This window comes from Peromyscus maniculatus, chromosome 3 (genome assembly GCF_049852395.1).
Source record: "Peromyscus maniculatus bairdii isolate BWxNUB_F1_BW_parent chromosome 3, HU_Pman_BW_mat_3.1, whole genome shotgun sequence".
Classification (NCBI taxonomy): Eukaryota; Metazoa; Chordata; class Mammalia; order Rodentia; family Cricetidae; genus Peromyscus; species Peromyscus maniculatus.
The window spans coordinates 10,614,617-10,631,866 of NC_134854.1; the positions used below are offsets into that span (position 1 = coordinate 10,614,617).

Sequence of the window (17,250 nt, forward strand, 5' to 3'; positions counted from 1 at the left end):
GATCATTTTTGTCACATACATATTATGTGTATGTACACACACGCACACATACACGCACACGCACACACACACATTTGTTGAGTATATATATTCAGCAGTTGAATTTGTTTTTGTTTTATGACAACTGATTTTTCTCTCTTTTAAAGGATGCTAATCTAGTGGAAACTGTTGTGTTTGTACTGTACTGCAGAGATTTGCTTTGCTCTCACATGCATGTGTTTGGTTCATAAACTCCCTGCTCTTCATCTAGGCAGTAGAAGCCCTGTATTGTAGGACTGCAGCTAACTGATGGTCTGCTCGTTTCTGTCAATGTCATTCTCCTTTACCTCTAACTTTTTGCATCTTTTGTCTTTCAGCTCTTGTAGTTTCTCCCAAAAAAGTACATAATTTACTGTTATTCTCACCTACCATATTGTGTATTATTATTATTATTATTATTATTATTTTGGTTTCTTCAAGACAGGGTTTCTCTGTGTGTAGTTTTGGTGCCTGTCCTGGATCTTGCTCTGTAGACCAGGCTGGTCCCAAACTCACAGAGATCCACCTGCCTCTGCCTCCTGAGTGCTGCATGGCTTGTATTATTTTTTAAAAGAGAAACTCAACCGGTCTTGTTTTTATTTTATATGTCAAATATACACCAGAATAGTTCTTATAATTGTTCTGTGTATTGTCATCAAAATGTAACATCTATTATAACATTTATGCCAATTTGATTGATATTTTCGCTCATAATAAGTTACATTTTTTGTTTCTTTCATAGATGTCAGATTGTAAATTTACTTATTGGATGATTAAATAATTTTGGACTAATCAGCATTTTTGATTAAAGGACAAAATTTAATTACTTGGATAGTTTTTGGTATTTTAAGTAATATTTTAAAGATTTATTTTAAGTAAGACCAGAATAGCATTAAAGCTAGTACTATTTTCCGACTAGAGGCAAAATCTTTTTTGCCCTAGACCCCAAGAATGGTAAGATTTTCAGACCGGATTATGGAAAATGACAATATTCTTAGTTCAGTGTGAGAACTGGGCACTTAGCTCTAACAAGCAGCTGACTTGTTATTTTCTAATCTTTTCCTTGTGCTACTGTTTTAATCAGAATCTACTTTCAGAGGGATAACTTCATCTCTCTCTCCAGGGCACATTGCCTTTGATAATCTGGCCTGTGTGACCTTTGCCGTCAGACGTTCTTCCTCACCTCTGTACCATAGCCTGTAAACTTGAGGTTTTAAGCTAGGACGCATTGGGTTCATTTTTCTTCCTTTTTTTTTTTTTTTTTTAATCTTTTAGGGATCACTCCCTTTATTTTTCAGTGTCCATTCTATTGAAAGCTTATGTTTAAAGTATTTTGTCTGTGTTTTGTTTGGTCCCATTTAGAAGGATATGACTAATTTCTATTAGTTTTCTTAGTAGTATTGGAATCAAATAGGTACATTCCTAAAAAGTAAATTATTACTTTAGTGAGATTTCAGCAATATGTTAGTCATCTTTCATGTGTGTGGGAGTCGGAGGTTGATTTTAGGTGTCTTTCTCAATCATTCTCCACTTTACTTTTTGAGACAGGGTCTCTCAGGGAGCCTAGAGATTGTTGAGTTGGCTGGACTGGTTGGCCAATGAGCTTCAGTCTGTGGCTGACTCCTGACTCCCAAGCTCTGGTGTTAAGCAGTATCCCACAGAGCCCCGCCTTTGATGTGAGTACTGAGCTTTGAATTTAGATGTTCCTTCTTGTGTGGCAGATCCTTCACTTACTGTCTTCCCAGGTCTCCATAACGTGTCTTAAAATTCTCATTCTTTTGAGGATTCATCCACATTTGAAATATAATTATATCATCCCTCCTCTTCTTCCAGCTCCTCTAAGAATCCCCCACCACATCTTCCTCCCAACTTATGTCCTCTTTTCAGAACTCATTGAGTGCAGCCAGTGTTGTCTACAATGCATGGGTGTAGGACTATCAATTGGAGCATGGGGAACCAACCTACCAGGATCTGCTTTCCTGAATAAAATAAACTCTTCTTGAGTAGCAGCCAGCTGCTGCCAATGCTCCTCAGCTAGGACTGTGGCTTTGTGAGTCCCTTCTCATCTGTGCTGAAATGTTGACTGGTTTGATCTTATGTAGATCAGATTGACTGTGAATTTAGGAGTCCAACAGTATTGTCATATCTAGAAGACGATGTTTCATAGCAGTCCACCCCAACCTGTGGAACTCAATCTTCCCTCCTTATCTTCTTCAGTGTTTCCTGAGTCATGTGGGGAGAGTGTGTGCTGCAGATGTCTTGTTTAGTGCTGAGTACTTCACATTACTCATTTTCTGACTACTTTGAGTCTCTGGATTAATCATCACCCACTGCAAAACAGAAATTTCCCTGATGAAGGCTGAAAAATACCTATTTGTATTGTAAAATGAACAAAGGGTGTTTTGACAGCTGTTAATTATAATTTCAACAGAGGCAAGTGATAGTATGGTATAGCATGTATGGGACAGAATTATCTGAGCGCACAGATCATTGAACTAGAAAGGTTGTAGATGCAATAACATGGGTAGCTTGTTCTTAATTCTCTCATGGATTAGCAGGGGGCTTTTGAAGCTTTCTGTTCATGCTTGAATTTCTCATTTCCCAAATAATGATAATAATATCAATATTCATATAATTGTGAGTCACTTGCTACAAGAATTTTTAACCCACTTTCAAAAAAATCAACATTAGATGCAATTATACAATTTCTTTAAAAATTTTGTGATTTAGTTTTATAAAATGTTTATTATAAATATTTTGTACTACTTAATTTGTGGATATTTACTATATTACTTATTTCATTCATAAGAAATGCCCAAACTATGAAAACACTAAAATAGTTACAGTAGATTATAAATTACTATGTAACTAATATTAAGAAAATATTCATATGTTTAATTATCTGGAATCACATCGCTTTCTATTTATGTACATATTTTCCTATCTTTCACTACTTTTCTACATAATTCAATAAGGTTTAAATAAATAATGAAATAGCATGGAACAGCATTAGAAAAAGCAAAAGAGCCATGTTTTAATGACAGACATTTACAGTATTGATCCCAAATTGTGGGGCCCATTACTTTTAAAAGCATAACTTCAAACACAATACTAGATTTGTTTTAAATGTAACTATGGAGTTGCCAAGAAGAATCTTTTCCCATTTACATCAAAGATGAAAGCTGATTTGTGATAATGCACAGGCTATTTTCCTGTCATCATAATTGGACTGTTCGCCAAACTGAATTAACAAGAGAGAGATGAGTAGAGAGCCTGCCCATTAATACCTTCCTACATATCTAACCAGTGATAAAAATCTTAGATTGCAGCTGATGCCATCAAAATATGTCTGCTTTCATAAAATTCCATATGCATTTATATTTTCATGAGAATATATTATTGTAAGATTATGGAATACATTTACTCTAATTTAGCAAATTGGAGCAGAATTTCGACTTGGTAAGATTTTGTTCATCATTTTATTTATTTAAATTCATGCTAGTGGTGAAGGTCTGTCATATCCAGTTTTGGAGTTTGGTGTGTGAGTGTGATGAGTATGATCTGCATCCTGGGTGCCATTAGTAGAGTTTACAGATAAAATACAAGATGCTTAGCTATATTTAAAATTGAGGTGAACAATAAATACTTTTTGGCATAAATATGTTCGAGGCAACATTTGAAAGATACTTACAGTAAAATATTCATTTTCAAAAATCCAAAATTCTTTTTTGTTTCATCTTTAACCCTTGATTCATGGATCCATGTATTCTGCCTGTGGAGAAGCAGCAACATATATAGAAGAATGTGTGTTCTTATTGGACAGTTATGAATTTTATGGTAATTTTATGTTCAAGGTGCTATCTCTCCATAGCACTGGCATTGAAGCCATAAGCATTAGTCAGCTAGTTCATCATCCCAGCAGGTTATGGACAATGATGTAATTCAAAATCTGAAATTCAAGTGTATTTCTATTCATTAGTTCTGGCAAGACTGTTACTCACCAGTCATCAGGAGAGTGTCAACTCCCTGTTCAGTAGCCTTATAGACTCATATTTAAACTATTCTCCCTAAACTAAATCTTTCTTTGTAATATCGATGCATCGTCAGATAACTGTTTCTAAAATTTTCTGTCTCTTCCTTGCTGTTTTTATCTTTTTGCTTTTAAAGATTTATTGCTATTTGTGTGTGTGTGTGTGTGTGTGTGTGTGTGTGTGTGTGTGTGTGTGTGTGTGTGCAGGTGCATCAAGTTGCCTGGATAAGGAGTAAGAGGCAGTTGTGAGCCACCTTACATGGGTGCTGCCACCTGAACCCTGAAAAAACAGCACACTCCTGACTATTGAGCCATTCCCCTAGCTCATGATATATTTGTTTAGTGGTCTTTGGTTCTTATTATACTAGTTACATTTTTATATGATTATCAGCTAGATCCTGACATTCTAACTAAATGCACTGCTTGTTAGTATATAGTTCTTAATTCTAAGTATTCCATTCTTTAAACAGCCATTCCTGCTTTTCTAATTTGTACCTAAGAATATCCTAACTCCAACATTTGTCTTTTACTTTTAAAATAAAGTAATACCTCACCATTTTTGCTTCATCAGCCATTTTGTTATCCCCATCTTCAATGTTATTAGTTTTTTTTAAATCAGTGGGCATCACAGTCCTTTATGGTGGTGTAGAATTAGTGTGACATGGAGCAGATGACCTGGTTTTCCAGAGCCTTTTCCTGCTTCCACAGTTTACTAGTTGTAATCTTCATCTAATTGCCATGTAGTTCAGTTGCAGATCTCTGCAAAAGAAAAATGGTAATGAGATAGGCCACATAAGGTAATTGTTGTGATTAAATATTGTATGTAAAGTACACAGACCATTTTTTTCTGGTACATGCTAAGCATTATAACATTATTACAACAGCTCTTGTCATCATCATCATCATCATCATCACCATCATCACCACCACTACCATCATCATCTCCATTATGGCCATCAACAGGACCTAAATCTCCTCATACTTTCTCAACCATCTGTCCATCAAACCTATTTATAGTCTACCCTACTCCATACATGCACATTAAGAAAGAGAAGTTTCGCTTGTGGTTAATAAATATGAGCCTCAATTGGACCACTATGCTGCAAGCACTGAATTTGCATGATAGAGACTCATTCCACCTCCCTTTCATGGTTTTCCTTCGCTTTCCAGCTTTGGTCATCTCACTTGATATTTGGATCTGCTTTGTTGAGTAAACGTAGGTAGATAGACAAAAGCTTCCACAGTCTTATTACCTCATTTTCCTGCCCAGAGTCACTCTGTAGCCACTGGCTTCCACCCTTTGGCTCCAAATCTACTCTCACCTGTCCTTAACCTTACTTATTTTTGCATGTGCATTATCTCTCCCCCTTCTTGTACGTTGAACATCTAAGAGTGTAGTTGGAGAGTTTCTCTCCGGGACCCGCCAAGCCCCAGCAGCCCCTTAGCCCACTTATAAAATAAACACACAGATGCTTATATTATTTAAACTGCTTGGCCATTAGCTCAGGTCTATCATTGTCTAGCTCTTACTTTTATATTTAGCACATTTCTATTAATCTATACTTTGCCATGTGGCTCATGGCTTACTGGTACCTTACATCTTCCACATTCATTCATTCAACAAGTAGTTATTAAACTCTGAACACTATATGTAGTATCCTAAGACTTGTGTGGGTCGTAATTATGAGTCTGCTCCAGTACTTTTATGTGAAATTTGTAAGAGAAACATTGCACATAAATGGCTGTAAGCCTAACCATTTCTTTTCTTTGGGTAATCCTTTTTGGATTAAGTAATAACAATGACTGCTTTTCCTTTTTAGCACTAGATGACGTCAGCATTTAGGAGTCGCTGAAAAAGAAACACTGGAATTCATTGGATTAAATTAGTCTTTTGCTCAGATTCCTTCACACAATTTCTTACCTAATTGGTCAAATCTAATTTGGTCTAATTTCCATGGAAGTAGACAGTATTTCTCAGTGCAATAAATCTGAAAAAAACAAAACAAAACAAAAAAACCAACAACCACCCTTTTTATACTAGTTGAATATTTTGCATCTGGCATAGGGAAAACTACTAATGGGACTGTAGACTGTGCCTCTGTACCTGAACACAGGTGGTGGCATCAGCACGTGTGCTCATTCAGAATGCTAGAAAATCATTCTCACAATCTGGCCTTTTTTACTGAAAACAGGTAAGTTACTTCATCCCTTAACCTTAAACATGCTTTCCAAATAAGAGTGAGGAAAGATAGAACTAAGGAAATGATAGAACATTTTGCTGATAGAGTAGCCCAAGAAAATAAACTCATATTCTGATGTTTTATAGTAAATAAACTGTAAGTTAGTTAAGTCTATTCTTGTGGTGATAACTGTTATGGGAAAATATTCCAAATTATTGAAAATTTATTTTCAAGGCATGTAATAAATGTTGTATTATATTACAATAGTAAAAATAAATTTGTTTTGACTATAATAGCATATTGTCATTATTATTATCTAAAATAAGTATTTCAATTATGCCTTATGCAACATCTTTGTAATATTAGACACAGGTAATCATTATTTATCTAACTGGTAGCCTATATTATTAGCTCTGGGCACAGTGAAAAAAATCGTAAGAGAACTTGGGATATTTAATGAATTCATCTCCTGACTTCTTTGGGGAAAATTACTTTAACATTTAGTATTCAGAGGTCAAAGTCTGTAACTGCAGACTAAAACTTTACAGCTTTCAGGTTGGAAGAGTCTAACTCCACCCTGAGATTACAGACTATCTCTTTGATTATAGGAAGTAGTCATATTACAGGGCAGCTTGAGGATTCTAGCACTTGCTTCCCATTGGCTTTGAGGCTCGTGGTCATAGAAAGACCTTGACAGCATCTGGTAGGGTCTCCCTCCATGCAGTCACTGCTCCTACATTCATATCCTGCTTCCCTAATCCCAAAGCTCACTAGTACTTGGTTAACTGGATCACTCAAGACCAGCAGCTATGTACCAGTGTTTTCTTTGAGAATAAGAAGTGGTTTATGCTTACTCCATTTTGAGAAATGGAAATAGATCACTCAAAATCAATCATAGCTTGCTTAGTAAAATTTGTAAGAAAAAAGCCCCTGACTTTCATTTAAATCCTCGTGCATTATTGTTAAATTTAACAGTTTTAGGTCTTAGCACAAACCATTGTCTTATTCATATGCTTATTGTCATTCATAATAAGCTTCACTTACAGTGGCCATGCTTTTTAAAAAAAATTTAGCTTTTCGTTTGTAGTGTGAGGCATCTATTTTTAATGAAATATTGGTGTTTTTTCCCTTGAGTTGTCTTGAAAGAAAAGTGTTCTCTTTTTGGAAAAAAAATGTCCTTTGGACAGGAGTATTCTTACAGAAAAATCATTATATCCACATATGTTCCTAAGATTCACTATTAAACTTAGTAGTCCCATCACACGTGAGCTCCAGATATTGTTGCTTTAATGCATTCCCTCACTACTTTGATAAAAGCCTTAAGATGTTCCCACCAGTTCTTTGATGATATCCTCTGATGTTACAGTACCTTTCTTTTTTTTTCCTCAAAAAAATCTGTTTTGCATAAACATGAGAAGTCAAGGCAGTGTGAATTAAGGAGTAAAGATATTCAAGTTTTAGCAACAAGAATGCATCTATTTATAACCAATTCTCTCCCACATTGTAGCGATCTCTTTCTCAATGTAAGGAAATATTATTTTAGATTTCGAGAAAATATGAACAATTAGCTTTAAAAGAAGTCCAAATATGTCATTCAAGTTTATAATTTTGAGGTTTGTTCAGCAGTGTACAATGAACTAATGAGATTTTTAATGGAATTTAGGAAGAGGAGAGTCATATTGACCTAGATATTGACTTATTCTGATTCATTTCTCTGTCACCCCATCTCCTGAACGAGTTCCACATTCTGCTTGATGGCTGTGACGGCTCTAAAAAAATGTTTAGTTTTTAGCTTCCAGGCACTCTGTGGGGGATTATTAGTAATAGCAAGCCATTGTAGATTATTTATTATATCCAAAACTAAATTTAACATTTTTATTGGGGTAAACTGTTAGCAAATCACCCATGAACTCAAATTTGTCTGTTTTAACCCTGAAGTTGGCCTCTATTAAACATGTCTTGTTCAGGATTAAATGCTACTAGCCAAAGACCCCTCATGCATTACTGATGCTGAAGGCTGACTCCTCTATATTGCTTCTCAGAGTCAGGTATGCTGTGTCTCCCTGAGCTTACATAACCTATTTAGTTGCTTTCTCGTCATGTATAATGCAGCTCTTCCACTGCTTAGGCTGTATTATATATATTTTAAAGCTAAGAATGTTCTTCCACAGTTTTATTCTAGGAAATAATGCCATTCTGCCAACTCTCTATGGTACCTGTGGGATTAAACTTTCCCCATTGTGATAAAATGTCATTTCCACTTTTCTTCCTGTACTATGTGAACTGATGATATAGACATCTAAAATCTGACTGTGTCTGATATTGTCACCCTGTTTTTCCCCCTTAAAATGAAGGTTACTGGGTTTCACACCCTCCTTTGCCCGTCCTCTGTCACACCTGTTGGCTTTCTCCCCTACCAGACTGGCAGCTTTGTATCTGCAGCAGAAGGGGAACATTTGTAGGTCAGCACATTGTGAGTGAGAGGGGTTTCTCTTCTCCTTTATTTTGAGAACTGCCCCATCTTGTACTGTCCTGGAGAGGTTAGAGTAGACCACAGACAAACTGTTTGCATGTGTGCATGTGTGCATGTGTGTCCAGGTACATGTGTCTTTGTTTCAGAGATAATATCTAAGCTACAGAAGCATAGTGAAGAATGTAAAGCCCATGCCAATTGTACTTTTTAAAGCTCTGTCTGCTTTGTGTTGCAACTGGACAATGAAGTACAATTTTTCTACATGTTTAGCAAAGTCTAGACACAGAAGCAAAAAAGGGAAAATCTCTTCTGAGCATGCCATTGTTTGTTAGGGCTTTTCAGATACTCTATCAAAGTCACCGGGAATAGTCACTTTTCTCTTGTTTAAAATGGAAGTTCTTCAAGAGGTCTAATTTTTCAATGCTCTAATTTTATAACTTCTAAAGATTGTTGTCTGATTTTAGTTTGCTTTGTTTCTTAAATCACTGGATTTTGTAGCACACGCAAGAGAAAGCTCCTGGCATTTAATACATAGGTTCTACTTGCTTTAAACCAGAACCAATATTTTTTTATAATTATGCTTATATTCTAAAATACTTGTTATTCTTTCTCTCACCTTTTTAAATATGTTTCTTTTTTAATGTCTTCTTTGTATTGTTAGTTGTGCCTTATTTCCTCATTAGTTGTCACTAGCAAAATAAAAGGATAAATTATAGGTTACAGTACATGTGTTACACTATGAGATCATATCACTCATGTACCAACCAATGAAATTAGTATATTTAATAATGCTAGTATACTTACACACATTTACTTGCATATTGGGAAAATACTTCATTTTGCAGATTGAATGGATCCTTTTTGTCTTTGTGTGAGGACAGGAGACAATGACTAGGAATAGATGAATTGTATAATGGGCAACCGAGGATTGACTTTCCCTATGGAAACTTCTACCAAATGAAAATGGGATCCGTTTAAAAATGTCGCAGCTGTAGAAATATCTTTTTTTTTCTATTTTAACTCTGTTCAAATAAAAGGAAATACAGTATTCATTCTTTACCACACAGTGTAAGATTTTCAATCCTCACCAATTTCCATGCTGTGTATAGAGTGTGGAAATCTGGGGTTAACCCATAGAACTCAATCCTAAGTGATGACAAGAGGGCTGGGAAAGTGACAGGAAAGAGGAGACGGTTTTCCGTAGTCAGGACGGTCCTGGCATTGTGGGCTGTGACTACACATTTGTGTTTGCCAGGTTCTATGTTTTTTGATTCAGGAATTCAAAGATGACACCACAGCCTATGTAATTTTTGTCTATAATAGTCTTTAAAATTGTTTTAATTTTTGACAATGTTGTACATGTATGGATATTATTCTCATCATATCCATACCCCCCATTTTTTCTCTTATCCCCTCATTACTGCTTAACACTCTTATTCGTCTCAACTAGTGTCCTTTCTACTTTCATGTTTCTTTTTGGTGCAGATTTTGTCCAGGTGGTCATAGTAGATTTTTATTCTGAGAAGGGAATATATATTAAAAAGGAGCATATAAAATTCACCCAGCACTCTTAAACACTGAGCTGTGTCTTTAGCTCCACTCTGACTAATTTTTGTAGTCCTCTGAAATATTCACATGTATAGAGTTCTTAATTGTGGTTTGATCTCCAGTTGATGCTACTATCACTTTCAAGTGTTTTTCTTTATGCTTCCTCCCTTCTTTCTATAACTCTTCTCTGATCTCTTCCTCTTATCTTTTATTTTTAGCTACTATAAAGAATGAAGAATAAGCTTATAGATTATTTGATGGACTAAGTTTGTTCATTACATAACATTATAAGAGAGCCACGTTTTGCTAAAAATGTAATTCTATGCAACAGGTCAGATTGTCATAGCGACTGTTCCAATTAAATGGATAAGTTATCTCCTCTTAGCTTGTGTTAAGGTTGCATGTTCTCTCTGTCTCTCTGTCTGTCTCTCTCTCTCTCCTTCTCTCTCATTTCTCTCTCTCTCTCTCTCTCTCTCTCTCTCTCTCTCTCTCTCTCTCTCTCTCTCTCTCTCTCGTTCTTTTTTGTTTCTCCTTTTAGTTTTGGTGCCTGTCCTGGATCTCACCAGGCTGGCCTTGAACTCACAGAGATCTGCCTGATCTATCTGGCTCTGCCATCTGAACGCTGGGATTAATGGCGTGTGCCACTGCCACTTGGCACATGTAAATTGTTTTTAGAAGCTGGTAGAGCCATTGAAGGGTTTGAACAATAAGTGATTGACAGAAATGCTGACTATCACTTCCTACAGAACTTCAAAAGCTGTTTATTACTCTCCATATTCTATGTTCTACCCCAGTATGCTGAAATCATATTTGGAGATGAGTGTCTGTTATTATAGGTCCTTTAGTGACCAGAAAGAACAAGGCTTCCTCATCATTACAAACACACACACACACACACACACACACACACACACACACACACAGTAGTTTTTGGAGTTGTTATGAGAGCATACTTCATCCTAACCTGTCTGGCAGGGAATAATTGTACAGTTGCAAAGGACTGTAGAAGACTTGTCATTTTTCTAATCTCTAGGTAGCTGAAGTGTCAATTACGAGGGACACCATCTAATTTGGAACACCCTAACATTACAAAGAAAGAAGATAGACTTTTATTTATTTTACAGATAACATGTTGTCAAGTCTTTGTATACCATGCTCAGAGTAGATGGAAACCTATATAAATTTTTTTGTTTGTTTGTTTGAAGACTTGCATATAACTCTTCCTTTCCAATATTAAGTTTATGTCCTCTTCTTTAAGGTCATATTAGCTTCAAAATATAAATGCCTTCGGGAAGGAGATTATTTTAATTCTTATCGGTTGTTTATTCCTTAGTGAATAAGGTATATAATGAATTAGAGTGTTTTCTAAAAAGAGTTTTAGCATAAAAAATGGAAAGATAATAAGGGACCATGGCACCTGTCTGGAAACTGGAAAAAGGGCAAAGGGCAAAAATTTTAGTTGGACTTTGTCTTTGTTTAATACTCTAGTGCATGTTACAATTAAATATAGGCTCTAGAGAAATCTTAGCATTCTTAGTATTATAGAAAATTAATTGATATTTATGCCATAGGGGTTTCTAGAGACTTCTGTTCATGAATACTGAGTTGTTGGGGACAGAAAACTTTGGGAAGTAATTTGATTATTTTGGGTGTTTTTACTGCTGTTGATGGAACAGCAGCGAATGCACGAACTTCTGCCGAAATTGTTGAGAAATCAATGATTTCCAGATTTTGTTGACAGGGACAAAAAGTATTTAGAAGTGAAAACATCCCATTTCTGTCATTCTATAGTAATGTCCATGCATGGAACATGTCCAGTTCTGTAGGGAGTGTTTCTAGTTAAGAACATCATCATTTTAGCCCAGAAAATTTTAGTGTAGTTTTAAAGGTATTTTATTAAAACTATTTCACTTACTATATCCATTGTTTCACTCATACTGGACCTAATGTCAGATTTGTCATTTACTGTTTTTCTTAAAGTGTTATCCAAGCAACATTTGGTCTTAACACATATATAAAAATGCTTTTAACTTTCTAACTTCTGTCTTTCTCCAATGTGCCAATGAAATCAAGCTTTTGGATGATATTTTTTGACAGTGTTCTTAAGTATAATATTAATCTTTCTAAATATAGCTTCTATTAACTAGTAACATAAAATAGACAGTCCTATATATTATATCTTATTTTTGTTTTGTTTTCTGTGATCATGCTGATTTTAGATTTTGTGTTATAAGATTTATCTTTTCCTTTGGCTTAATTTTTAGGAGATTTTAGTTCTGTTCAATGGTTAATATTAAATGTTTTCAATAAAATAATTATTATCTCTAACTACTAGATATGTATCACACACACACACACACACACACACACACACACACACACACACAAAGAGTATCCCTATGGGCATAATATAACCACAGTTCCATAAACAAAATCAACTCTTATTAAAAGGATGTTTTGCCTGATGACCTTTTACTTTTGAGAGTTCAGTGAAGTTAATATCTGAAATAACAGGAAATATATGATTTTCCTACCTTTGAAGGCCAAACATAAGAGTTTTTAATAAAAATACTTTTAGAGTCCATTTACAATATTATGCTAGCTGTTACATGACAACCAGAAAGTTTTCTGTGTGAGTTGCTAGTATTTTTGACTTAAACATCATCTCTTACTGATCTTTGCCTTCATGGCCACTGCAAACCATATCCTCTCTCTTTCATTTTCGTTTCTCACCTCACTGTTCTCTGTCTTTCCAAAGGCCAGATCTAATGAAAATAATCTCACCCTAGCATCAACTTTATTTGCTATTTCACATATTTTCTTACTAAATTATTATTTTATTGTCATGAACTAATTTAAGCCATCAGTGATTTATCCTTAAAAATTAACTGGGCTGGAACTCTTGGAAGGTAAAAACAGTTGGGCCTTTCCACCACCCATATGGGCCGGTCATCTGGTGTTTTCATTGTACAGGTCTTATTTGGGCGACCATGTTTTTGAAATTTCAGGAGTTCAGCTTCCCTACAATATATGGAAAACAATATCATAAATAAATGAATAAGTATTGTACTTCTTTTGCTGGGGAGGCTAATGTAAAAGGAAACCATGAATTGTTTTTAATTTATATTATCTCCTATGTGACAAGACTTATTCTAAGCTGTCATAGTAGCTTGGTTGATATTTGACCTCTAATTGCATAGAAATAATGCCTTTTTGTCTTTGAAACAAACACCTGAAGAAATACCAAGTTCCAAGGAACGTATATATTTGGAATCAAATTTCTAGGGCTTTTCAGTTCATAATCAGTTGACTTACCACTTTGGTGCTTGGAAGGGGACTTGTGGGAAGAATGGCTGCCAGAAGGAATCTGCTCACTTGAAAGCCCGAGGAAAAAAGCATAAGGACCTCCACTGGAGACCCACTGAATTCTTCCAAAGCATGTCCCCAGTGCCCAATACCTTCCACCAAGTCCTGCTCCTTTAAATGTTCCACTATTTCCTTGTAGTGCCAATCTCTGACCAAGCCCATGAGCCTTTGGAGAACATTTGAGATCCGAACCACAGCAATACCCTGTATTTTAGTGAATGCCAGCTTCTTTTCCAACAGACAGGTTTTATTGGAGGTCAAGAGTGCAACTGTTTTGTTGGAAGTCAATAGTGCAGTTACAGAAGGGAAGAGGACCCTACAGATATTTCAGTTGTAGTAATCAGAGAAAAGGAAGGAAATGGAAGAGGATACCTGAACACCTGAAGCAATAGGTGAATTTCTGAGTGTGGTACCCTGGAAAAGCATGAAGATGAAGGTGGTGAGTCCTATTACTCTATACAATTGATGTTCACTGAAACAAATGGAAGAAGACATTAAAAGCTTATCAAACACATGCTATTGGTCTAGAAAAGGAGTTGGAACTGAAAAATGACTCCCATTGGTAATATTGATGTGGCTAGTTAAGGTGTTCTGGTCAGAAGATTTTAAAAGACAATGTAAAATGAGGAATCTCAGGCAGTGAGCACAAACTTTTCTGGAGCTTTCAAATGGGGACAAAGAAATACAGATGTACTGTGGTCATCCATTTGTGGATTGTGTAAATATGCCGTTATAGTAATAGAGCTGTGAAGTCATAAATGGTATGTGCCCTGAAAAGCACACAATGTTTAATACCTTGTTCTTTACAGGAAAAGTGTATCAAATTCCCTTATAGAAGACATTTGTGTTTTGTTTTGAAAATTAGACTAATCTACTTTCTCCTGACCTGGATTCCTGTTAGAATCATTTGTGATATTTTAGTCCCCACATCAATTAAATCTCATTGAGTACAATAAATAAATAAGTAAATAAATAAATAAATAAATAAATAAATAAATAAATAAATAAATAAATAAATGTGCTAAGTGATTTGAGAGCAGTATTGAGGGTCAGGAGGAAGGGTCTTGCTTGTTTTGTTTCCCGTTTAGTGAAGAAACATATACCTCAGAAGCTCTACTTGGGAAGATCAATTATTCTTGGTCGAGATTCATCATAATGTCTTTAAGAGCAATTGAGATGTAACAAAACTTGCATTATGTTACATTTGGGGAAAAAAAGCCTTAAAGCCAAAACTCAGTCTATTATATCTGAAGCCAAAGTGCAGTTCTTAACTGGAAAGTGGGGAAGGTCAGTATTCTGAAGAAGCTTACTTACTTGTAAGGCAGACTGTGTCGCAATAACTGTAGGGTCTTAGTCCACCCTGATAACACCCACACACTGCCTCTGTGAATTCTGGGGGAAATGTTCATTATGGGGCAATAATGGCATCGAGGACTGAGGCTTTTACTGTAGCCACAGCACTGCAGAAGAGTTTGACTGGAATGCGCTTTCTCAGATGAGTAGCAGGTTTCAGATAAAGAAAGGAAGTCGCCTTGACTTGAAACTGCTGTGTCATTTCTTCTTCCTTAACTGAAATTCCAACCAAGGTTCAGGAAATGCCCTAATGAGTGACTTCTCTTTTCTCCTTCCTCAACTAAGTGGATTCCAAGCCCTTCTAAGTGTTCATTACTTGTGAACAGATCCTTGACTTTTGTGCTGAAGTTATGGGCCGAGGGACTGTGATTCAGAGCTGTCTGTAGGGGTGATGGCTCTGCTAGAATCCAATCACTGCTGGTAGGTAACCAAACTGGAAGGTTAATTTTCTGTACTTTAAACAAATATGGAGACAAGTTCAATCAATACCTGTTTTACTTTGATATGTGGAGCTCGCTTGTAATTATGCCTTCTTGTGCGATAACCAGCTGTCAGGATATTAGAGCAGTCAAACGATGATTTGCTATAATGTGGATGAAATATAACTGGGATGCTATTAATGTCTTATTTTAATCAGAATGTAGAAATCACTGTTTTAGTTCATGATAACCAAGGAAATTTCTTACTCTAGTTTAATATTCTCAGATATTTACTGTATTGGAATATAATTTAACATTTTTATTGCACTGTATGCTATTTTATGAGTAAGTGTTAATTGCTATTTACATTCTAGAAATGTCTATTTTATTTGTTTTTAAAGGTAAGAATATACAAGTTTTGTTCATAGCAGGAATAACGCCAGGCAGGATTCCATAGCTTGGGCTATGCTATTCTTTTTGAATGTATATAGATCTAAATATTTTGTTTAGATTTCAAGTATACTGAACTCATAACTTTTAAAGTAAAAATTTTAAACAAGAACAAATAACAGTTACTATAAGGTCTTAACCATTAGGCCTAGGGTTGTTTATGTGTGCACAAACATAAATATAGAAGTGTTATATATGACTATGCACATATATTTGTTTCTGTGATTATTCCAAATTATCAAGGCTATCTCATGTATTTTGTTAGGAATAGACATTTTGAGAACAGCAATGAACCTGAGGTAATATTTAATTTTGCTTAAGTAGTTCATTGGTAATTTATTTACTAGAAACTTCATTTAGTGATAAAGTGTTTTCAGTGCCCTTGACAGTTTTCTGTCTTCAGAGGCTGAGTCAACAAAGCAACCTGAAACGGAATGGAGAGTTCAGCAAGATCATGAGAGAAGGCTGCTTCATTTGGATCTTACCCGACACTAACTGTAGCTAGACACTTTCAAGCAGCGTTTGAATTAAATCTTTCCCATGTTTGGTTGAAAGCAACCTTAAATAGGTCAAACTTGAGGTTTACGCTTGAGTATTTAAAGAAACGTTTAAAGATATGAACTCAATGGAATACATATAATCTTCACATTCTCTCTTCTGGGGGTTTAACTGTTACTTCCTAGTCTTTGGGTTTTATTTTTTATTTTTTTTAGCAGTAGAGTGGTGTAGTATATGAGCCCATTTGGCTGAGCTGAAACTGGAGATCGATGTTAAAAGCAAAACATTCAGTTGAGGCAGATCCAAGCCCCTCCTCTCTGCCTCAACTCAATGTTCCAGGCTCTGCTGACTCCCTGTGGGAGATCTTGACTTGTAGAAGGTGGGAATGGGGGGTGGGTTGGAGAAGAAGGGGGGTGGGTTGGGGAAGAAGGCTGCGGGGAAGGAAGAGGGAAGAGGGGGAGTCTGTGGTTGGTATGTAAAATGAATAAAAAATTTCTTAATAGTAATAAAAAAAAAGCAAAACAATTTTCTTAGAAGTTAGCTCAACTTTAATGTCTTAGAAATGAAATTTTAATCCTAACTAGTCAAGATACTTGCAAGATGTTTGTATATAATGCCAAATTTTAGCACAAGTACACTTTTCAGGAATTGTGATTTGCATAGTGGAAACAGAAAATGATTTTAAAAACAGTGGCTGGGATAGTCAGAAAGGAGAAATAAGGAAAGCAGAGACTGAAAGAACAAAGTGTCTTTACACAGTGGTTTAAATATACTGACGAAAGCTGCTTCAAGTGGAATCATGTGGATACTGATGGAATACATGTGGAAATCCTGTAGGTTCATCTTTTGTCCATCCATATACAATTAAAACTACTTCAAATCAGCTCAACATTGCAGAAGTCTCAGGGAGATCAA

At 35.6% G+C, this 17,250-nt stretch overlaps 1 protein-coding gene and 1 long non-coding RNA gene across 3 annotated transcripts in view; one reads left to right on the forward strand and one right to left on the reverse strand.

Annotated features, from left to right (window-relative positions):
• The window catches only part of Tfec (transcription factor EC), a 130,025-nt gene that overhangs the window by 45,901 nt on the left and 66,874 nt on the right, over window positions 1-17,250 (forward strand). Inside the window, exon 1 of one of the 2 annotated variants that reach the window (XM_006984275.4) lies at window positions 15,233-15,388. The exons of the other annotated variant lie outside the window; for it this stretch is intronic. The gene's annotated coding sequence lies outside the window, so the exon portion shown is untranslated. Of the gene's footprint in view, window positions 1-15,232; window positions 15,389-17,250 lie in introns of those variants that run through there. 2 annotated transcript variants of the gene reach the window in all.
• Window positions 3,695-15,230, reverse strand: LOC143272266 (uncharacterized). Its single transcript, XR_013049671.1, has 3 exons — window positions 14,930-15,230; window positions 4,603-4,807; window positions 3,695-3,790 (listed from the first exon to the last, which is right to left on the reverse strand). It is a non-coding gene; the product is annotated as an uncharacterized LOC143272266 (long non-coding RNA).